Raw genomic sequence first — 24,957 nt, 5'->3', positions numbered from 1 at the left:
TTCTCAGATACACTGAAGTTTGAGAAGTAGAGTCAATACTGGTTCTCAACTCTGGCTGCACATTAGAAACCACTTTGAGAACTTCTTTAAAAATGTATTACCCATTCCTTGGTCTCACAGAAGATTCTTATTTAACTAATATAAAGTGAGAACTGAGCATTATTATTTTTTAAAAGCTCCCAGGTGATTCTAAGGTGCTGCCATACTCAAAATTCTCTTTTCCACCCCAGTCATGCTTTAATACAATGATGCTTAAAATTTTTCAGCTTCCTTAACAGTATGCATTTATCATATTTAAACATCTTCAGCTACCCACATAACACCACTAAGAAGGCTAAACAAAACGATATATCCCAAAACACTGTGCATTGTTACTTAAAACCTCATATGAACATACATTTCTCTAAAAAAAATTAAATATACATAGACATGCACTTTGAATATTTATATAATAAAAACTTAGTCTAAAAATTTTCCATTCACATATTTCCTGTTACCGTTTTTTAAAAGTAAGTAAAAAATTGCCTTATGAGACACAAGGGACTTCAGGTAGAAAATGCAAGCCTCCTCTCTCCAGCCACTATCTTTCCAAAGGTGGTAACTCCTAGCATTTACTGTCATCTTCTCTTAGAAAAAAAAATAGATGCCATATAAATAGGTTGGTTCTTAATATTGCAGAGCAGAATCACACTATTCATTGTACTCATTGAAATTTTTTCATTTCATATATCTTACAAATCCTTCCTTTTCAGTATATGCCTTTTTTCTTTTTAAAAACACACTTTTTCAGTTCTCAGTTGACTGAAATTCTGGTTGTATTCAGTTCTTTTTTGATTTCTTTTTGTTTCTTTGTGGATGGTTATTGATCATTTTCCTAAATTATAATATTAAATGAATACTGAACACACATGTGATAATAAATGAATACTGAACACACAGTATGATAAAGGTGTTGATGCAATATTTTATGGGTATAATTCCTGAATAAAATGCACAGGCAATTCTAATTCATATGTGTCACCAAAATGACACTAAGGAGGAACACATCTACTATTTCAGCACCACGAGATGCTTCTGCATAATTTTGTGCTTACCAGTTTAAGATATTTCAAAACTTTTGTTTAGTTTTTGTCAAATGAAATGAAATTCTAGGGGGCTGGGGTTGTGGCTCAGTGGTAGAGTGCTCACCTGGCATGTGTGAGGCCCTGGATTCGATCCTCAGCACCACATAAAAATAAATAAATAAAGTAAAGGTATTGTGTCCATCTACAACTAAAAAAATAAATAAATGTTAAAAAAGAAATGAAATTCTAAAGTTATTTAACATGTTACATTTCTCTGTGTAAGGAGTAGTCAAACATCCTTTCAGACATTTTTGTTTATCTGCTTTTCCTTTTTTTTTTTTTTGGTAAACATAACCCTTTCTGATTTTTATATTCAAACCAGATAAATTCAGTTCAGAAACCAGATGCTTAGGAGCAGTACTGCTTTTTCTGTATTGATGGGCTGGAAAAGAACACTAGAGAAAATCCAGAACAAAGAAAGGGACCAATAGCATGTATCATTCCAACCTACACAGAGACACTTAGGAGACCCCCACAGTTCACAGACTTGATTCCCTCAGCTCTCTGATAACAGAGTGATGAGGACCAAAGTCTGTGAGGGAGAAAGAGGGTCGATGAGGTTGAGAAATTCCATCCTACAATCTCTGAGCTAATGGCTCAGCTTCAGTTCCTGTACTACATAAGGGATGAGATGGCCATTCACAGAATTGGGGGTCGCTATGACTGAGAAAATGATATGCATGCCTAGGGGAAAGCTAGAGGATGGGAATAGTCTAGTTAAAATTTGAAATCTCCAATTTGCACCCAAAAGCTGAGAAACATGACTACTGCTAAAATTCACTCATATAAGTTGGAAATCTTACCATTTAGCAATGACTGGCAAAAGGCTATCTTCATGTCTGATGTCAATCTCAAGGAGAAGACACAGAATGATTCTATGGGCAATCTTCCCATCCCATCCTCCATCAAGAATTTATACTTACAGGAGACTGAGGCAGGAGGATCCCAAGTTCAAAGCCAGCCTCAGCAACAGTGAGGTGCTAAGCAACTCAGTAAAATCCTGTCTCTGAAATACTAAAAAAGAAAGAAAGAAAGAAAGAAAGAAAGAAAGAAAGAAAGAAAGAAAGAAAGAAAAATAGAACTGGGTATGTGGCTCAGGGGTAGAGTGCTCCTTAATTCAATCCCTAATAACCTCTTAAATTTATGGTTAGATATTAGGATTTTTCAAAGAATTTAAGGACTTACTAGAGAGGCCTCGTGCCGTAACAGCCATCCCGGTGGCTGCGGCGGTGTCCCTGTGCCCTCCTCAAGTGACTGAAGCCGGCTGGGCTCGGCAGACGGAAGGTGAGAGGGCCTTGCCGACGAGCACACACAGTCTCTTCGGTCCCCCGTGGGTCCACACAGCCTATTCTCGCTACTTCGCTTCCTCTTCCCCGGCAGAGTTAGCCCTGGGGGCGCCGTCTGCCGGCAAGGAGCAGAGCCGGAGGGGGCGGGGAGGTCGCTAGGCGGAGGCTGGGTGCTGCCTCAGTGTTCCTCCTGAAAAAGTCTGGCTGCCAGCTATGGCGTAACCCGAGGCCAGGAAGGATCACTAAGCAATGCTGAACTGACGTGGATCTGGGACGAACAGTCTGGGCCTCTCAGAACACACACTGAGCCCAGATCGGCTGAATTCAGGCTCCCGTTCGCCTGCTTCCCGCAGACAAACAGCTGTGACTCAGCACTAATCCATCCAGCTGAAACAACTGGTCAGCCCTTCTCATCCTACGGAGGTAAATGCCAACCGAGCCTTCATAGGCAGTGGCCACAGGATTGAAACGGGGCTTGAGAGAGACAGTAAGGACCCACCCATTGCATTGGTCGCCTGCCAAAGGCAAATGAACTGTCGCCATTTGCAAGAGATACCACCATGGCAGAGAACTGACGTCATCAGACTGCGGCGGAGGAGATAACTTCATTGAAACCTGCGGCTACAGGTGTGTAATTCCCTAGCCTTCCCTCTCCACACATCGGGGAAACCTTAAGGGCCCCTCCCAGCTCTCCCGTAAGGGCCCCCCCACAGCTCTCCTGTGAGCACGACAGCCAGACTGAGGGAATCAGACGTGGCGTGGGACCCGCGGCGCGGAACTCTGGGCTACCGCTCCCACCAGTGCTGACAACTGAGGTCTCTTGCACCAGCTACCGGGGGCGTGACTACCAGAGGGCAAGTAAAATTCACTGAGGATTCTCAGCCCCAAGCTCTACAAACTTAGGGTCTGAGGGAATGGCAAACTGGGAGAGTGTGCCCAGTCATTCATGAAAACAGGGCTCCCGGGAGCAGCAGACCTGGCATGTAGCCAGTATTGTGCTGAGCGGCACCCGTGAGAGGGGCCTGGCTAGAGGAAAAGTGGGGAAGTGACTAGACACAAGAGGAGGCCCTAGGCACTCAGGATTGGAGACTCGCCCAGTCTGGGAGGAGGAGCTGCTGCACAGTGATTGGTTCCCGCATATTGACAGGAGAAACTTGGCCTGTGGGCACAGCGCCACCTACTGGAAGAGAAGTTCATCAAACTCTAAGACTGCATTTATTAGGTTTTTTTTTTTTCTCTTTTTTTTGATTTGGGTTTTTTCTTTCATTTTCATTTTTCTTTCTTGTTGTTTTTTAAATTTTTTTTCAATTTTTTAAAAATTTTTTTCCTTCTAATTTTAATTTTAATTTTTTAAATTATTATTATTATTTAAAAAAAATTTTTTTCTTTTTTTATTTCCTATTTTTTTCTTCTTTTGTCTTTTCATTTCTTTTCAATTTTCTTATTCCCCCTTCCTTGAATTCTACCTGCTTACTCTCATTCTCTTTAGTGACTTCTTCCCTCCCCTTCTAATACCTTTCCTCCCAAGCATCAAATAAATTTATAGGAGTAAACAGTAACTCAGCAGTCAAACAGAACAAGAAGTAACATGAGCAACTTGAAAAAACAAGGAAGAAAAGGAGTACAAACAATACGGGACAGCCTAAATATTCAGGAGGACCTAGAGTCATCAGAAAAATGTTCATATAAAGAACTCAAGGAACACCTTGGACAGATGGAATAGAACCTTAAAGAGGATAAGAGACAGCAAATTCAAGCAGCGAAAGAACACATTGAGAATGAATTACATAAATGGATAAAAGAAGAAGTTACGCATCTTTATCAGGAGATAGAGATTATAAAAAAATAATCAAACAATAATTCTAGAAATGAAGGAAACGATAAACCAAACTAAAAACTCAATTGAGAGTATCACTAACAGAGTGGAGCAAGTAGAAGCCAGAACGTAAGATAATGAAGACTAAATATATCATCTTGAAAAGAGTCTAGCCAACTCAGAAAGGCTGGTAAAAAATCACGAGAAAAACATCCAAGAGTTATGGGATAACATAAAAAAATCAAACTGACGAGTCATCGGGATAGAAGAAGGTACAGAGATTCAAACCAAGGGAATGAGTAACCTGCTGAATGAAATAATTACAGAAAACTTTCCAGAAATAAAAAAGGAAACAGATATACAAATTGAAGATGCCTACAGAACACCGAGCACACAAAATCACAGTAGACCAACGCCAAGACACATTGTTATGAAGATATCCAATATACAGAACAAAGAGAAAATATTAAAAGCTACAAGAGAAAGGAGACAGATTACATTCAGGGGTAAACCAATACGGTTAACAACGGATTTTTCATCAAGAAGGTCATGGAACAATGTATTTCAAACACTGAAAGACAATGGATGCCAACCAAGAATTCTGTATCCAGCAAAATTAAGCTTCAGGTATGACAACAAAATAAAAATCTTTCGTGATAAACAAAAGATAAAAGAATTTGCAGCCAGAAAACCAGCATTGCAAAGCATTTTGAGCAAAACACTATACGAGGAAGAAATGAAAAACAATAACCAAAACCATCAGTGGGAAGTGCCTCGGTAAAGACAGAGGGCAAGGGGAAAGATAATCATGGAGAAACAAACTAAATTTTTTTTTAAAAAAAGGATAAATAATCAAACATGGCTGGAAGTACAAACCATATATCAATAGTAACTCTGAATGTTAATGGCTTAAACTCTCCAATAAAACGATATAGGCTGGTATCATGGATAAAAAAACAAATGCAACAATATGCTGCCTCCAGGAGACACATCTGATTGGAAAAGACATACACAGGCTGAAGGTGAAAGGATGGGAAAAAATATACCACACACACGGTCCTCATAAGCAAGCAGGGGTGGCCATCCTCATATCGAATAAAATCGACTTCAAGACTAAGTTAATCAAAAGGGATAAGGAAGGACATTATATACTGTTAAAAGGAACCATTCACCAACAAGACATAACAATTATCAATATTTATGCGCCAAATAATGGTGCTGCGACATTCATAAAACAAATTCTCCTCAAGTTCAAGAATCAAATAGACCACAACACAATAATTATGGGTGACTTCAACACACCTCTCTCACAATTGGACAGATCCTCCAAACAAAAGTTGAATAAAGAAACTATAGAACTCAATACCACAATCAATAACATAGACTTAACTGACATATATAGAATATATCAACCATCATCAAATGGATATACTTTTTTCTCAGCAGCACATGGATCCTTCTCAAAAATAGACCATATATTATGCCATAGGGCAACCCTCAGTAAATATAAAGGGGTGGAGATAATACCATGCATTTTATCTGATCATAATGGAATGAAACTGGAAATCAATGGTAAAAGAAGGAAGGAAAAATCCTACATCACATGGAAAATGAACAATATGTTACTGAATGATCAATGGGTTACAGAAGACATAAAGGAGGAAATAAAAAGGTTCTTAGAGATAAATGAAAATACAGACACAACATATCGGAATCTATGGGACAAAATGAAAGCAGTTTTAAGAGGGAAATTCATCGCCTGGAGGTCATTCCTCAAAAAAAGAAAAAAACAAAACAAATAAATGAGCTCACACTTCATCTCAAAGCCCTAGAAAAGGAAGAGAAAAACAACAGCAAATGTAGCAGAAGGCAAGAAATAATTAAAATCAGAGCAGAAATCAATGAAATGGAAACAAAAGAAACTATTGAAAAAATTAACAAAACTAAAAGTTGTTTCTTTGAAAAAATAAATAAGATCGACAGACCTTTATCCATGCTAATGAAGAGAAGAAGAGAGAGAACTCAAATTACTAACATACGGGATGAAAAAGGCAATATCACAACAGATGCTACAGAAATACAGAAGACAATTAGAAATTATTTTGAAAACCAATATTCCAATAAAATAGAAGATAGTGAAGACATTGATAAATTTCTTAAGTCATATGATTTGCCCAGACTGAGGCAGGAGGATACACACAATTTGAACAGAACAATATCAATGGATGAAATTGAAGAAGCAATCAAAAGACTACCAACCAAGAAAAGCCCAGGACCAGATGGGTATACAGCGGAGTTTTACAAAACCTTTAAAGAAGAATTAATACCAATACTTTTCAAGTTATTTCAGGAAATAGAAAAAGAGGGAGCTCTTCCAAATTCATTCTACGAGGCCAACATCACCCTGATTCCGAAACCAGACAAAGACACCTCAAAGAAAGAAAACTACAGACCAATATCTCTAATGAACCTAGATGCAAAAATCTTCAATAAAATTCTGTCGAATCGAATACAAAAACACATCAAAAAAAGTGTGCACCATGATCAAGTAGGATTCATCCCTGGGATGCAAGGATGGTTCAATATACGGAAATCAATAAATGTTATTCACCACATCAATAGACTTAAAGATAAGAACCATATGGTCATCTCGATAGATGCAGAGAAAGCATTCAACAAAGTACAGCATCCCTTTATGTTCAAAACATTAGAAAAACTAGGGATAACAGGAACTTACCTTGACATTGTAAAAGCTATCTATGCTAAGCCTCAGGCTAGCATCATACTGAATGGAGAAAACTTGAAGGCATTCCCTCTAAAATCTGGAACAAGACAGGGATGCCCTCTCTCACCACTTCTATTTAATTTAGTCCTTGAAATACTAGCCAGAGCAATTAGACAGACAAAAGAAATTAAAGGCATAAAAATAGGAAAAGAAGAACTTAAATTATCACTATTTGCGGACGACATGATTCTCTACCTAGAAGACCCAAAAGGATCTACAAAGAAACTACTAGAACTAATAAATCAATTCAGCAAAGTGGCAGGATATAAAATCAACATGCATAAATCAAAGGCATTTCTGTATATCAGCGACAAAACTTCTGAAACAGAAATGAGGAAAAACACTCCATTCACAATATCCTCAAAAAAAATAAAATACTTGGGAATCAACCTAACAAAAGAGGTGAAAGATTTATACAATGAAAACTTCAGAATCCTAAAGAGAGAAGTAGAAGAAGATCTTAGAAGATGGAAAAATATACCCTGTTCATGGATAGGCAGAACTAACATTATCAAAATGGCGATATTACCAAAAGTTCTCTATAGGTTTAATGCAATGCCAATCAAAATCCCAACGGCATTTCTTGTAGAAATAGATAAAGCAATCATGAAATTCATATGGAAAAATAAAAGACCCAGAATAGCAAAAGCAATTCTAAGCAGGAAGTGTGAATCAGGCAGTATAGCGATACCAGATTTCAAACTATATTACAGAGCAATAGTGACAAAAACAGCATGGTACTGGTACCAAAACAGGCGGGTGGACCAATGGTATAGAATAGAGGACACAGAGACTAATCCACAAAGTTACAACTATCTTATATTTGATAAAGGGGCTAAAAGCATGCAATGGAGGAAGGATAGCATCTTCAACAAATGGTGTTGGGAAAACTGGAAATCCATATGCAACAAAATGAAACTGAATCCCTTTCTCTCACCATGCAAAAAAGTTCACTCAAAATGGATCAAGGAGCTTGATATCAAATCAGAGACTCTGCGTCTGATAGAAGAAAAAGTTGGCTACGACCTACATACTGTGGGGTCGGGCTCCAAATTCCTTAATAGGACACCCATAGCACAAGAGTTAATAACAAGAATCAACAAATGGGACTTACTTAAACTAAAAAGTTTTTTCTCAGCAAGAGAAACAATAAGAGAGGTAAATAGGGAGCCTACATCCTGGGAACAAATTTTTACTCCTCACACTTCAGATAGAGCCCTAATATCCAGAGTATACAAAGAACTCAAAAAATTAGACAATAAGATAACAAATAACCCAATCAACAAATGGGCCAAGGACCTGAACAGACACTTCTCAGAGGAAGATATACAATCAATCAACAAGTACATGAAAAAATGCTCATCCTCTCTAGCAGTCAGAGAAATGCAAATCAAAACCACCCTAAGATACCATCTCACTCCAGTAAGATTGGCAGCCACTATGAAGTCAAACAACAACAAGTGCTGGCGAGGATGTGGGGAAAAGGGTACACTTGTTCATTGCTGGTGGGACTGCAAATTGGTGCGGCCAATTTGAAAGCAGTTTGGAGATTCCTGGGAAAGATGGGAATGGAACCACCATTTGACCCTGCTATTGCCCTTCTCAGACTATTCCCTGAAGACCTTAAAAGAGCATGCTACAGGGATACTGCCACATCGATGTTCCTAGCAGCACAATTCACAATAGCTAGACTGTGGAACCAACCCAGATGCCCTTCAATAGATGAATGGATAAAAAAATGTGGCATTTATACACCATGGAATACTACGCAGCACTAAAAAATGACAAAACCATGGAATTTGCAGGGAAATGGATGGCACTAGAGCAGATTATGCTTAGTGAAGCTAGCCAATCCCTAAAAAACAAATACCAAATGTCTTCTTTGATATAATGAGAGCAACTATGAACAGAGTAAGGGAGGAAGTGCAGGAAGAAAAGATTAACTTTTAAACAGAAACATGAGATGGGAGGGAAAGAGAGAGAAAAGGGAAATTGCATGGAAATGAAGGGAGACCCTCATTGCTATACAAAATTACATATAAGAGGTTGTGAGGGGAATGGGAAAATAAACAAGGAGACAAATGAATTACAGTAGATGGGGTAGAGAGAGAATATGTGAGGGAAGGGGAGGGGGGATAGTAGGGGATAGGAAAGGTAGCAGAATACAACAGTTACTAATAGGGCATTATATAAAATTGTGGATGTTTAACCAACGTGATTCTGCAATCTGCATTTGGGGTAAAATTGGGAGTTCATAACCCACTTGAATCTAATGTATGAAATATGATATGTCAAGAGCTTTGTAATGTTGTGAACAACCAATAAAAAAATAAGAAAAGGACTTACTAGAAAATAATGTGCAATATCTCAGTTTAAACCTGAACACTACCCTTTCTTAAAAGTAGGTTGGACCAGGAAAGGAATTATAAAGATAGAAAAAGCCAGGAAGCTCATATAATACCAAAACCATAGTCATTGAAGAGGTAGAGTAATTCCAAATATAACAAGGTGCCCTTTGCATGAGTATTGGTTGTCCCCATTCCCATTTATGTATATCTAAACTCCATAAGTGAGCCATAAATAAAGCCAAAAGAGCTAGTTTAAAAAATCATTTTAATAGATTAGGGTAATCAATTTAATAGATGTTGAAGTCATCAATGATTTTGAAAATGTAATTTCAAGAGAGAAAGAAAATGATTTTGCTTCTGAGAAAATTTCCGGTCTTTTTTTTTTTTTTTAATACTTTATTTATTTATTTATGCTCCAGAGTTCTCATTGCTGCTTTGCAGCTTGACCTCATTTCTCTTCCTGCTTTTTCTCCACTTAAATCCCAGTATTATCTCATATAACTTTGGAATGGAGTTATCATTTGGGTGCAAATTCCAAAAGTTCCTGAAGACCAGAAAAACATAACTTTGTGTTGTTTCATGCCCACATGTGAAAAACAAATGCATTTAGTTCATTGGAATAAGATCCAAATTTTTCAAGGAATTTCATGAGATACACATAATTCTACTTTTAAATAATAAAGCTGAAGCCTCAAGAAGTTAATTGGGTTGTCAAGGAGCACAAAGGTTAGACCACTATGATTTGTGCTTCTCTCCCTGGGTTTTTCAGACAGAAAGTTCCTAATTAAAGAAGCTCACCCAGACTAAGCATCCCAGGTATTCAGAGCTTTCTTTTCAAGGTTTGCAGTATTATTATGTCCCAAGTTCTTCAGATACTGGACCATGAGCAATTTAGACAAGTCCTATAAAAAAATCCAATATCCCATGGCTTGTTTATTCTTTCCATGATAAGGCCACTTTCTTAAGTTTACCTTTTAAGAAAGAAGATCCATAACCTCATCAACGAAAACCTTGGGTTTGGTACAGTGATGAGATCTTGGTGGACCATGTGTATTTGTGTTGCTGATCTTGCATTTTGAAATTTCCCATTCTTCAGTACAGGCTTTATGTGGTGCTCAAGATTGAACCTGAGCCTCGTGCATGCTGGGCAAGTGCTCTACCACTGAGCTACAACCTAATTCCTAAGAAATTGTAAATTTTAAAGGGTATTGTCATATTGATTCTGTGAATAATTACCAGAATCTTCTTTTCCTTTAGCTCTTTGATTTATTCCTGTATTTGACTTCGAGTTGCTCTCACAATTCCCTTCCTTCTTGGGTTGCTCAAACCTGTATGGCTTATGTGCTTCCAGAATTTGCAAGTACACTAACTTCTCAGTCTTTTATTATTGTATTGAACAAATATTTATTGAGCAGCAACAATATATTAGCTGCTGGGAATATGTTTGGAAATGAAACTATTATAGTTCCCACATTGCTAGAGTTTGCATTCTAATGGAGGAAAGAGATAATAAACAATTAAATGAACACATTTACACAACACTGAGTTGTAAAAGTTCTTTGAAGGAAAAAGAATAGAAAGAGGCAAGAGACAGAAAAGTGAAAATATTCCATCCAGGTCACCCTGGGGGATCTTCCCTCCCTCTTAGGAACCTCTAATTGGATATTTTCCCTTCTCTATCAGTTTACCCAGTGCCCCTAACTCTAACCCCACTTCTCCCTCTCCTCAGTCTAACAGCTTCCAGAAATATGTTTTAAATTAATCCACCCAGTTAGTTTTAATGGACTTGAAATTATTTTCAAAACATTAAATGCTATCACATCAGCAACAATTCACAAAGGAAAGGAATTTGATCTGTGAAACATGGTACAATCACTGGACTTCTAAGCTTGCAATGCACTATAAATTCACATGCACAATCCCATCTGGACAGGGAACTATCAGCCAAACGGGTCCAGATTTACACATTCATCTTGGAACCGACACTGGAAGAGTAATTTCACACATTTAAACCTAGTATTACCTTTTAAAAAAGGAAGTGTGCAAGTGGAGCTGAAGTGCACTAATGGCTTTGGTGTATCTTTAACCTACATTAATCACAAGGGTTTTCATTGTTTGCAGATGGACTTTATAGAAATGGCTTTGCACAGTTTTGCTTTCCTATTCTGGCAGTTAGAAGCAGCATAATTTATTTGCATAGCATCCTTTATGCAAACCATATCCGTTCCCCAAATGTTCCCTTGAATTAAATAAGGCAAGAGTGTAGACAGAATAAATTAAAGAAAATCATAGCATGCAAATATTGTAGAAGGAATTAATTAAAACCTACATGGCATTTGGCCAAAAAAGAGAGGGAGAAACTAATAAGTACATTCAGGAACAGGAAAAAAATCTTTAGATGATATTTGGGAGAAACTGAATGTTGAAAATGATAGTATAACTGAAAACGTATCATTATGAACTGGGCAATAGCCTATTTTACAGAATTCAGAGTTACTGTGATTTCAATGTTAGATAAGTCTATACTTAAATATAGAACAGGATTTTCTTCTAAGAAATTATCACAAATTGCATTTAGCTAAGATGTAGCTGCAGTACATTAGGATAGGAAGAATTTTAATGAAGTAGACTTTTAAGTCCCCTATGATACATTCAACTTCAATTCAGAAAGTTAATCATAATAATGAAATTTTAAAAAATACACTGCACCTACTTAATGAACTCTGCCTAAATATTTCTAGGTTAAATCAAAATAATTATGCATTCTTCAAAATAATAACACTTTTTTTTAACTATTGAGATAATTAAGAAATTTGATCTGGGTGATTCTTTGATTCTCTGGTTAACTGTAGGCTCCAGAAAATCCTTTCTACCTTAAACCTAGGTAAAAACTTCTTTTGAATGTGAAGTACTGAATAAACTCATGGTGTAGTAGTGGAGATGTTTAAGTAAATGTCATGATTACATGACAATGTGATAAGAGGTACAGAGAGTTTTATAAAGATCTTAAAATGTACAGAGAAGGAATTCCTACAGGAGTCTTGGAGAAGTCTGGGAAGATTGCACAGTTGATATGACACTTGCCACAAGGGTCACAATCTTAAAGTATTACTAAGAATATGAAATTGGCAAAGTGAGATGTAAGTAACAGCATGTGCAAAGATATAGAGGAATGAAGGTCTTTGTCCAACTACTTTCCAATAGTTGGCAATACTTGAACACGAGAAGAGCAGGGATACAACTAGAAGGCATGGAGTAGTCAGCTGGGGCTCAGTCTCCCTGATAGAGACAGGACAATTTCTATAGTCCAAGCACAGGTCCAGTGTGGAGCAGGCTGGGTGGGATCTATGAAAAACTGAATATCCTACACTCTTTCCCAAAAAAGGCATCCCCCAACCATCTCCAGCTATAAATTGCATTGTGTGAACACAATATATTATGTAACAAACATATCCCCATGTTTAAAGGTGGGAATTAATTTAAATTTTTAGAAATTAGACTATAAGTGCTGCGGTTGTGGCTCAGTGATAGAGCTCTCACCGAGCACGTGTGGGGTGCTGAGTTGGATCCTCAGTACCACATACAAATAAAAAAATAAAGGTATTGTGTCCAACTACAACTAAAACAAAATATTTTTTTAAAAAAATAAGTTGGACTATAAACCAAAAATAAACACTTATGTGGGCAAATCCAATAGAATGGACTGTCACATTGTAACTTTTGCTCTAATATACACAAATTTAAGGTATATTGTATTTCACTTCTAGATCTAGAAATTGATCATTTAATTCTATGTTAATATTATCAATACATTGTCTAGGAGTATGTTTTATCCTAAAGTGAAGAAAATGTTTGAATGAAAAGAGTTCTAATACAATGTAACTGTATCCTTCTGAATTTTATGCTATAGGTCACGGTTCTACACATTTACATATATAATGGAATTCCTCTGAGTGTTTGTTAACAACTTAGATTCCTGGGTATTGACCTTACAATTATAGGTCAGAATTCTAGGACCCAGAATCAGCACTCTTAGTCAGCCTTCCAGATTCTGAAGCTACACTGGTCTGTTAAACACATAATGACAATCTTCTATCAAAGAATGTCCAGTGTGAATGCCCTGCATCCCCTGAACATGATCTGAAGTAGAGTCTAATCGAAGTCTAGAAAGCTGGGATAATTGTGCTTTAAAATTAGAGCCTAATTAGAGTGGGGGACTTAAATCTGTCTCATCCAGTCTTTTCCTTTAGACTTGCAGTCACACACTGACCATATCTGTAAGCCACAAAGATCCCAGAACTTGAGTACATCCAACACCATGATCTGGGACTGACCTACAAGGTACCTATCTTAACCGCTAGACAATGTGTTCATAATTACAAAACAAAACAAAATAACAACAACAACAGACAACCACACTGAATTTCTTATTCTATGGACTTACAAAATTTTTTCATAGGTCAAAAATGTTTTTGTGGTACCTGAGTCCACTTACTGAAAAGCTCTTCTCTATATTCTTTTTTTTTTTCACCCAGCAAACTTCTCATCAATCCTTTTTAGACCTGACACAGATGATATCTTCTCACTGGCAAAACAGTCCCAGGAGCCCAGGTAATTCATTGTCATTACCTCTGGTTCCAACAGCAATTTGTTAATATGGTTGTAACAATACATTTCATTGCAATTGTATTTATCTTATTCTTTTATTAGACCTTGAACTATTGAGAATACTCAGTCTAAAATGGTAAATCCAGTAGCCCTCCGCAGACAGCAGATAATGATCTCAACTTTAAATGTGTTTGTGAAAAGCCTGCCAGAGCAAAGAGCCCTAGAGCAGTTAAGCCACAGACAATCACCCCAGCCCCACCATGGCCCCGTTAATTAATAATCAAAAATTTGTTAGTTAAATGGAATTCTGTTAAGAAATTCTAAATCAGTTCAATTACTACATGCTACATTCTGTTTTCTCTTTTCTTAATTGGTGAGGTCTATTGCCTTGTAACATCTAGGTCATTTGCAATATAGGAGTTTTTTGTTGCCAGAAAGTTATTGTCCTAGTAAAAGATCTTTATTAAAACTCATTTACTAATTAGAAAGAGACAGCAGGCCATGACATAAAGAACATGGATCTTGGAGTCAGATATGTCTAACTTTAAACTATAAATTAGCCACTGTGACTCTGAACAAGTTATTTAATTATCAAAAGCCTCTATTATTTAATCTGTAAAGTGGAAATTGTTTCACAGGGTGAAGAGCTAATTAGATAATTAAATGTGCTTGAGAGTACCCAGAATCTGGCTAACTGATAATAATCACAGTTTTTTGCTGTTGTTTTTATTATACTGATCCATTGAACTGTTGCACATGGACAAGCCCTTTCCATTATAAAGCCTGCAAGAACTGAGGTATAAAGACAAGATGTGATGATGTCAAGCTGAGCTCTGCAAGGAGGGCTTAAACTGGTATGCTAGGATGCACAGTATTAAAACATGCCTTGCAAACTACAAGATTTATAAGGGGAACTTAACTCAAAAACATACTTTTAAGTGGGTAGATCTGTTTTAAGATATGTAGAAAAAATCTATTTCTAAGAAATTTTGGATGTTTAAAGTTACATACTAATTATTGGATGCTTGTGATTAGAACATGGTGATTGTAGAAGAAGGACTTTATCAAAGAGGCAGACAGAAAGTGGGCCCACACAGGGCTTCAGAACCTCCTCTGTCAGGACGTCCAAAGGGCCCACAGTCTGGCCCTTCACTTTTCAGTCCCAGAAAGTGGAATTTAATATGCCAAGAGTTAAATATGGAGTTTAATGTGTCAGAAGCTAGTTCATAAAAACTGAATGCTCAAGAGCTAGATAGTAGATACTTAAAGAGATTTATTAATTTATCATGGAAGAATGAACACTCCCAACAAATTCAGGATACTCTTTTCCTGGTATTAAATCCCAGATGCTTAGGTAGTTTGGAAATGAATGTGTTGTTATAAGTTGGCTCAGAAACAAAAATCAGAACAAATGCAAAAATGCTTTTGAAGAATGTTCCAAAAAAGATGTACAAAAGTTAATGGTCTCTCCCTGTCACTCAATCCTGTTCATTTTCGAGTGGTCAGACTGTTTCTTTTCTATTTTCCTTCTTTTTAGACTCAAGCAGAAAAGATTATTCTTTCGTTAATTGAAAGGTGCACATTTGAGATAATTCAGTGACATGTTTGTCTTCTTATAACCTTTAGTAAAGCTTGGGTAATGTCTATAACTCAGTTATTTATCTTTGGACTAGTTAGTAAGCTATTGGTTTTTGACTGTAAATGAATGAAGTATTAAATACTGTGAGTTAGCTTCACAGACGATGATTTTACCTACAAGCATTGAAGACACCTCATCATGACTCCTATAGAAATGACAGTACCAATGTGTACTGGTTTCACTAGGACACGTAACATATTCTCATTTCACACTTCAGGACTAGCAACTCTGATCTCTTGTCATGTGACCTCCTGATAAAGTTTACAGCCATTTCCCAAGGATATTTGTTGCTACGGGTAGTCTTGTCTAGCCTTTAGTAGATGACTTATAGAAATACTTAAATGCATTTCAACAAGTTAAAACATGTCAGCACATGTCAAAACACTTAAATAATAATGAGGCTCTACGACCTTAGAACAAACCTGATATCAGTATCAATGACCTCTTGTTATTACTAAAGTCCTCCATGAATTGAGTCTCTTTTAAGTGTTTTTTTTTTTTTTACTAAGCTCTTAAACAGCATTAATATTTCTGAAATTAAAGAATTTTAAAAGCTAGAAATTTTTGGATCTTTCTAATAGAGGGAAAGATTTTGTTTCTAATAAAAGTTTAATAAAATAAACTCCTTGTTTCTATTAATAGTGATATATAATATATAATAGTATTTTGTATCAAAATGGTAAAAAAATATTTTTAAACAATGAATACAGTTCAGAAAAAAAGTTGCATCGTCGGGGTATTTGGTACCTCGTTGGAGCTCTAGTTACACTAAATAGAAGATTTACACTTACCATTATGGTGTAAAGTTTTCTCTAAGAATTTTTTTTTTTTTTTTTTTTTTTGCCAAATACAATGAAACATTCCTGTGATCTCAGCAACTTGGAAGTACTGAGGCAAGAGGATGACAAGTTTGAGACCAACCTCAGCAACTTAGTGAAACTTTGTCTCAAACTAAAAAATAAAAATGGTTGAGGGTATAGATGAGTGAGAAAGCACCCCTTGGCTCGGAGTACCAAAAAAAATTTTTTTCATTGATTTTTATTTGAAATTACTACTTTGGGACATTTCTTCTTCAATTTAAAATCATAAAAGGTTACTTTATACTAGATAATGCAATAAATTCCATGTGCTGGACAGGCACATCATATTCACCTACCTGGAGAATTAATAACAAGTTAAGATTACAGAGAATATAAACTTATTTTATCATATCAACTTTTCTGGTGTATTGATTTACAGATTAGCAAATTTAATTTGATTTGATTTAATTATGAAGCCAATACCTCAAGTATTATCAATTTCTAAATAATTTGTCCTTAAAAATAAAATGAATAAACTGGGCATAGTAGCTCATGTCTATAATCCCAGTGAGTCAGGAGGCTGAGGATCACAAGTTCAAAGTCAACCTCAACAATTTAGCAAGACCCTGACTCAAAATAGAAAATAAAAAGGGCTGGGAGAGGAGCTCAGTGGAAAAGCCCCAAAGGGTTCAATCGTCAGTACCAAAAATAAGTAACTTAAATAAAATCAATAATAAAATAGTCTGGACCTGTAGTCTCTTGTGACCTGCACACATTTTTTTTTAATCAAATAAACTCTTGGCCCTTTCTATAGGCCTGCAATTTCCAAATGACTGGGTTAACTATTGCAGTTATTTCCATGCATTCACACAGAGGACACATGTCTTCAAGGCATTACCAGTGTGCCAAATGCTGGTGACGGTGTGAGTGGAAACAAAAGAGAGTCTGTCTTGCGTCCTGTGGTGTCTTGCTGGGCCTGTATCTTAATTGTATTTCCACTCTGTTTTTGACTATATCTCAATACAAGGGTTCCTGTTGTTGATTTTAGGAATATATGCTTTTTCTTGGCAGTTCTCATCCAACTTTTCAGTTTTGTTTTTTCACACTAGTAGTCTCACATTTCCAGTAGCTCTTCCAATATCAGAGCACCTGAAAGACGCAGTGTTCCCTGTAAAAACAGCCAACCTGGAATATAAATTAGGAAGAATTTCCTTATGTTGATAGATTATACATTTATAAGCAGGAATGCTTTATTTCATATATTAAAAAGCCATCCGATGAAGCAAAATTGAGAATTTGAGGAATAAATTTAAGCCAGTAAAAGAAGAGTTAAGTATTAAAATAATGTTATTTGAGAATGCTGATCAATTGGAAAATTAATGAGCACATTAAGGTTAACAGAGGACATTTTAGACTTGTCCTTCATTGGGAAAGAGGACACTCATCATGATGACAATCATACTCAGCAAATATGCTCAAAGATCAATCCAGGTGCTATGCCCACCCTCACACGCCTGGCCCATGAATGTGGCTAGCAGAATGGTCAACGAGGTTTGGGAAAAGAGCCGATTATACACACATAGGAATTACCCACCAGTGGGCATGGTGTCCCCATCAAATACCTGTGGAGTGTCCAACCTTTGTTCTGGATTCTGACACTGGTCTCAGTGGACATTCAGGTTGTTCATGCTGCTGAAAAGCACACCTGTGTATCTAAGTTGTTGGAAGGGTTGACCTTCATCGGGTGATGTTCCCCCTAAAGACAGAGATTATAATTTATCCAGCTCAATGCTCTCTGGGCTAAAACTTAGCCTTTCACATAGAAAATATTCCTTAAAAGTACATTGTGTTTATTAAAGGGGGACAAAATATTTTTCTAAATATGTAGAATGCAAATAACATAAGACATGAAGGCAAATCTAATACAGCAACACAGTGTGTTGACTCATATTCTTGCTAAGGCAGAACACTTACTAACATCCTCTTTTTGGGCATTCTTCCTAGTGGCCAGATTGGCTACTGTAGGTCACATAATTTCATAATGGACCTTATCCAGGTAACCAATAGAATACAGAATGTCATTATAAGAAACTTCTTGCCAGTGCCCTTCAAAACTAAAAATAAAATAAAATTAAATTAAAAGCCTATTTATTTGTCAAGAGACTTTAGAATATTTCATATGAAACTTGGTTTTTCCTAACTTAAAAGACTATGCTATTTTTCTCTAAAGCATAATGCATGAGAGCTAGTATTCTGATAAATTATAAACTGTCTCCTCTATCTTATCCTACTTTTATGCACATCCTATTTTCTACTGATTCAGTATTTTCCAGTTGTGCACTAAACCTAAGTACATCATTGCATGAAAAGAAAGAAAGAAAAAAGGAAGTCATGATTGCTTTTTAGCATAAAAATTTAATGATGCATTTCATACATTTCTGTAGAGTAGCTGTTTTAGTCAGCTTTTGCTTTGCCATGACCAAAATATCAGACAAGAACAACTTAGAGGAGGAAAAGCTTATTTTGGTTCATAGTTATCAGAGGTCTCATAGACAGTCAACTCCATTGCTCTGAGACTAAGGTGAGGCAGGACATTATGGGGAAGGGTATAGTGGAAGAAGGCTGGCCCTTGTATGGCAGCAAGGAAGATGTACCATTCCAGGGCATTCCCCCAATAACACATCTCCTCCAGCTATGTTCCACCCACCTACAGATACCACCCAGTACATTCAAACTAAGATGGACTGTTTAGGTTACAAGTCTTATAATCCAATCATTTCACCTGTGAATATTCCTGCAGAAACACAGTAGTTTGGGGGGGATATTCTATACCAAAACCATAACATTCTGCCCTTGCCCCCCACCCTGCCCAATTCATGCCCATCTCACAAAGCAAAATGTATTTATTTTGGCTGGGGGCAGTGGCACACACGTAAAATCCCAGCAGCTCAGGAAGCTGAGGCAGGAAGATTGCAAATTCAAAGCCAGCCTCAGCAATTTAGCAAGGTCCTAAGCAACTTAACAAGACGCTGTGTTAAAATTTTAAAAAGGGAGAGGCTGGGATAAAGTTCTTCTGGGTTCAATCGCTAATACAAAAAAAAAAAAAAAGAAAAAGAAAAAGAAAATAAAAGTGCATTTAATTCATCTCCAATAGTCCCATGGTCTTAACAGTTTTATTATTGCCCGAGGTCCATTCAAAAGTCTCTTTTGAGACTGAAAGCAAAATTTAGTCTTCGAGCTCCTGTAAAAATCAAAAGCAAACTATGTATAATCACATATATCTAATATACAGTGGCATGGAGTAAATGTTTCCATTCCAAAAGGGAATAATAAGGGGGAAAAGAAAAAGGGATGAGACTAAAGCAAGACCAAAACCCAGCCAGGCAAATAGGCCCTATAACTCCCCATACAGCATCTAGGACATACAGCTGTGAGGTGTGCTTTTCAAAGGGCTTAGGCAGCCCTGTCTCCTTGGCCTTGCCTATTTCAGTGCACGTGGCCTCTCTTTTAGCCTGGCTCTTTCTATAGCCATTAGCTTTCCTTAGCAGTCCTCAATATTGGCATTACTTAATTCTTGGGGTCTCCATTCCAGGTTCAATCTCACCTTTACAACTTTATGTATTGCCCTCTCAGGGGATGCCCACAGGTACTCTAACCCTGCTACACTTTGTCTGGCCTCTCAGGTCTTTCTTTGAAATCTCAGTGGAAGCCTCCATGACCCCTTAATTTCAGCATCCTGTATTTCTGCAGAACCAGGACCTAATGGATAATGAGAAGCTCTGTTACCAGCTCACACAGAACATGGGCTCCCTGTAATCACGGCTGCAGTGGCCTCGGAGTGCTTGCACCGTTTACATGATGAAACAACTTCCTAGGCTCCCCTGTGCAAGCAGAGCACCCCCATTATCTCTTCTCTGAAGCCTGCAGTGGATGTGATCTTGCAAATTGCTGAGATGCCCTCAAAACTTCTTTCCTAGTGTCTCTGAAAGTATTTAGCATCTCTTCAGAATCTATCATCTCCTTAACAAGCTTGCTTTTCTTGGTTCCAGTTATACATGCACTTTTCCAGCCAAATAGCAAGTTTTTGAAATCCTTTGGCTCTACTTATTCCAGAGTCTCACAGTAAGCCTGACTAAAAGCTGCAAGCCATATCCATGGCACTGACTGACTGCTATGCTGCCTTGAAATTTCCTCTGCCAGAATAATCACCTTTCAATTTAGCCTCATACAAATTCATACGACAAGGACAAAATGTAGACTAGTTTTTTTTTTTTTTTTACCAGAATATAAAAAAATGGCCTGAGTTCCATTTGCAATAGAAACCTCATTCCTCTCTGAAACTTCATGAGCCATCCTGCATCCCTGTTGGTGTTCTAGTCTTCTGAGCTCCCACCAGAATTGCCCAATTAACCTGTGCTTACAACATTCTAAGACTTGTGCAGCTTAAATTTTCAAGCTCTTCCAAATTCCTCCAGCAAATTGCCAAAGTCTTCTGAACCACATGGTCAGGTTAGTCACAGCAAGGACCCCACTCTTAGTGCCAATTTTTGTTTTAGTCAATTAATCCTAATCCTAACCTGTAGGTATTCTTGTATAAACAGGAACCTTTGAGGGACAACTCAGATCAAAATTATAACAGTAGCCACTCTGACCATCATCTCATAAAATTTATATACCCATGAAGAAAAAGAAAAGGAAAAAGAATCAACCAGAGAATACTTGTAATCTCCTCTTGGGTCATAGTTTTAAATTCTTCTTTGTGAGTTGATTTTTTTTCTCCCAAATATTCTATGTTGAAGTTATAATACTTAGTACTTATTTGGAAATACAGTCATAGTCAAGTCCCTGCAGATTAAATTAATTAAGATGAAATCATACTAGAGTAGTGCAATCCCTGATCCAATGTGACTGCTCTCCCTACAAAAAAGAGAAAATCTGCACACAGAGATGAGTTCTCCCGTCTATGGAGAACTTCATATAGAGATGAAGGGAAGGACTGAAGTGATGCTCCATCAAACCAAGGACTGATAAGCATGCCAGCACACCACCAGGAGCCAGGCGAGAGGCAAGGAGCAGTTTCTTTTGCCCTCAGAAAGAGCCAACCCTGGAATAGGACTACCAGCCTTTAGAGCTGTTGAGACCATCAGTTTCTGTTGTTAAGAACACCCAGTGTGCAGTACTTTGTTATGACAGCCCCAGAAAACTAATACACAAATCTTTAGCTTCATTAGAAACAACAGTGTCTGTGTGATCAGTGCAGGACATTCCCCTGTTCTATTCCACTGAAGCCATGGTATTGGACAGGCCTAAGTTCTGCTTTGGCTGGAGCTTTGAAAATCACTTACCTTTGGAACCAACACTGTGTCCTATCTGGCTCTCTCTTGATCACACAAAACAGCAAGTGACCACTGCAGCTTCACGTGGAGCTTCCCTGCATTTAAATGGCACGGCAAGGCAGCTGTTGACAGGCAAAATGTCAGAGAGACTGTTAGGAACAAAGCCTTCTGCTTATTTCTGTTCCCCAGAGCATCCAACTCAATGCTGAGCACATACTTATTTCTTAGTATTTCATTTTTGATGTAAGAGACTAGCTATGCTCTTTAATAGTTTACTTTGTTTTTTTTTTGGGGGGGGGGTTGTTTAGTTTACTTAGTTTGAAAAATAATTTTAGCAAAAAGATAAGTAACATTTTTTCCTATTTGTGAATATCCATAAGCATAGGTAGAAAAACCAATGAATTTCTATTCTGAGAAAGTAGTTGTGTTAAGGAGCTTTGAAGACAAGTGTGTCTTTTCTGCCATCTAGTGGCAATAGAGGATTATAACATCCTAGAGCTTAAATTTTAAACTCTTCCAGGACTTGCACCTGGGTTTAAGGAGAGATACTTGACAAATAAAAGCTCAGAGTTCAGACAATAGAGGTACACAGAGCAGGCGAACGCAGACTTTCCTTGCCTGCTTCCTTGTGCCAGTTTGCAGGAACATAATCTTTGTGATGAAATATTCATTCACTAACAAACCACTTTTGGTCACTGCTGCACTCCAGTTACTGTAATAGTAATACAAAAACAGATTAAGACATCTGTTCCACAGACTAGGTCATCATGTGACACAAGTGAGTCAGACCTAAAGGATCTATTTAAAAGAACATATTGTGCCCTTGCTGTGTAAGTCTCATTCCTCTATGGTTACTCTTTTCACTAATATAGCTTCCTCCCACCCCCATCCATTTGGATCTTCTAGTGCTTAGATCTCATTTCCCATGACTTTCCTGGTTCAGGCTGTAAACTACTTTTTGTTCCAATGATTTATTTGACTCCACTTCTTTTACTTTGTTCTTTGGAAATGTGTTTTAGACATATTTTTTGTTATTATTATTATTCTGGCTGGCTTCTGCACTATTCTTAGAGAATTCTGACCAACTGAAAATTATACTGGGAAGTGAAAAAGATACTACATCAAAACCCTCCCACCCTGAGGTCCCTGTCAACTGGTTTTGAGACAATGCCTGCTGTCTAGGTGGAAAATGCCGGGAAAATCACAATTCTGTGCACTCCATTTTCAACAATGACTACTACTCCAGCTCTAGAAAAGCACAAGAAAATCTGCTAGATGGCTGTGCTCTCTGGTACCAAGGGAGAAACTCGGAGAGCAGATCAGTATGAATTTTGGTGGCTTGGTTATCTCACAGAGCCCAAAGCCTGTCCCCACATTAAAGTTACTAGCCTTAAAAACAGACCATAGGTATGTTCCTGAAGACTTGTGAAATGCTCAGTACGGAATTAGTGCCAAGTCACCATAGCTTCTGACATGGTCTGAATTTTGTTTCTCAAAGGCCTGACCCCCGTATCTCAGAATGTAACATATTCAGAGATAAGGTCTTTGAAGAGGTGACTATGTTAAAATGAGGTCTTTAGGGATCTAATCCAGTAAAACTAGTGTCCTCATGAGAGGAAGAAATGTGGAGGGAGAGAAAAAGAGAGGGGAGACACAGGCACACATTGAAATGACCATGTGAACACACCAAAAGGAGACTCTTGTCTATAAGCCCGGAGAGAGGCCTCAGAAGAAACCCAGCTTGTTAACACCTTGACCTTTGAGTTCTAGTCTCCAGAAGTGTGAGAAAATAAATATTTGTTGCTTAAGCTACCCAGGCTCTAGGGTTTTATTATGGCAGCCCTCGCAAACAAATACAGTCTCCTGTGCAATAAATTCTAATCTTCATTTGATACTTTTTTTTCCAATAGAAAATTTGAAAGAATTCATGGGTGTCTTTGATTTTATTAGCAATCTTACCTCTTAGAAGTTGTATTTCCTTTGATCCTGAGTCACCTTTGGGAAGGTAGGATAATCTCTCAGCCAGAAAGATATCCACCCAGGAATGAACAATTGTTTTCTCCCTTACCCCACATAGTGATCAGGTCACTTCCCTCCAGATTTACCATGCAAGTAGTTCTTTCAGATTACTGAAATAGGCATCCAGCTTACCTATGCTCTTTATCAATATGTTTTGAATATTATGCCCAGGAATTTCTAAATTGAGTCAAAACAGGGCATTACTTAAGCACCTGCTAGGCCACATTATAATCTTGACTGAGAGCTCATTTTAATATTTTCAAAGTTCTCTCAAACTGTATTCAACTCTTGTTCCAACTCCTTGAATCGAGTTATACTGTACAATGAACAGCAGATGACACCCTAGCCCAAGACATACATATTGCTGAATGACTTACTGTACCAGATCTCCAAGTCCTCCCATTTGATTAAGAGTTTTAATTTCAGTCTTAAGTCATTTTCATTCCCATCTCCAAATCCCACCAAAGTGATTTATTTACAAATTCAAGATGTGTTGATATTACTGTTCCACTGGTAAAAATCTCTCTTTAATACTTAAAATGTTAACTAGCAAGCCTTTTAGTCAGCATGGACTCCACCATGTGACAATTCCAGATTTACCCTGGGCCTCTTTCATGACCCAGTCACACCAGTCAACTTATCTTTTCCTAAATGCAAATGACATTTTACAACTTCAAGTTTATTATTTTTTTCTTTTTTTTATTGGTTGTTCACAACATTACAAAGCTCTTGACATATCATATTTCATACATTAGATTGAAGTGGGTTATGAACTCCTAATTTTACCCCAAATGCAGATTGCAGAATCACGTCGGTTACACATCCACAATTTTACATAATGCCCTATTAGTAACTGTTGTATTCTGCTACCTTTCCTATCCCCTACTATCCCCCCTCCCCTTCCCTCACATCTTCTCTCTCTACCCCATCTACTGTAATTGATTTCTTTCCTTGTTTATTTTCCCATTCCCCTCACAACCTCTTATATGTAATTTTCTATAGCAATGAGGGTCTCCCTTCATTTCCATGCAATTTCCCGTTTCTCTCCCTTTCCCTCCCATCTCATGTCTCTGTTTAAAGTTAATCTTTTCTTCCTGCTCTTCCTCCCTACTCTGTTCATAGTTGCTCTCATTATATCAAAGAAGACATTTGGTATTTGTTTTTTAGGGATTGGCTAGCTTCACTAAGCATAATCT

This window comes from Spermophilus citellus (genome assembly GCF_964194105.1).
Source record: "Spermophilus citellus genome assembly, chromosome: 2".
NCBI classification, from domain to species: Eukaryota; Metazoa; Chordata; class Mammalia; order Rodentia; family Sciuridae; genus Spermophilus; species Spermophilus citellus.
The sequence above is the reverse complement of the archived record's forward strand: the minus strand, read 5'-3'. Positions refer to the sequence as shown.